A 749-nucleotide genomic window follows, 5' to 3' on the forward strand; every position below is an offset into this window, starting at 1 on the left:
GTATATACTGTGAAAATGACAATATTATTATATAATTCTATCTATCTTATCTTAAAAAAAGACACACAAGCACATTCAAACAGCATGTGAAACAATCGCACACCTGAACAACAATCCAGCCTTTTCAGTCAAATCTGATCTTCATATGCAAACTGAAAGTCAGTCGTTACTCTTAAGGTCTCTGAGTGTTATGAGATTTTCTGTACAGATCTGTATTAGTATTTAATATTTAGGAATTGCAAGAACTTGATCTGTAGCTCTGTAAGAATATACTGTTCAAGCAGCAACGCAAGGCCTGTCTGTAACTCTTTTATTTTTTATTCCTCCAGGAATTTAGCAGGTCAGCCCCTGCGACCTGATGTTTTTGCTTTCATGTCTCAGTTAATATCTTTAGGGACGTCAACTGTCAATCTCAAATGTGACTGAGGTCTGGAGTGTCCTTATGGTCTAGATATTGTTGCATGTCATCCCCCCTCAATTCTGCTCAGCTCTCTAATAAAGGCAAACAAAAAAAAAAAAGTAAGTAAGTAACTCAAAGTCATTTTTCTAAAGTGTACTGTTCCAATCAAGTTTTGTCTCGCCGTAACATTTCAGAAATATAGAACACATACATGAGGATATTGTCAGTTGTTTTCATTTGTCCAAAGAAACTATCCTGAGCCTGGCTGATGAGTTAAGAGAAGTACTGAGATCTGCCTCAGTAACAAAACACAGCAGCTCACAGCTGTTATCTATTTATTCTGTATATC

The sequence above is a fragment of the Morone saxatilis genome, unplaced genomic scaffold (assembly GCF_004916995.1).
Source record: "Morone saxatilis isolate NCDOM2014 unplaced genomic scaffold, NCSU_SB_2.0 Contig23, whole genome shotgun sequence".
Lineage (NCBI taxonomy): Eukaryota > Metazoa > Chordata > Actinopteri > Moronidae > Morone > Morone saxatilis.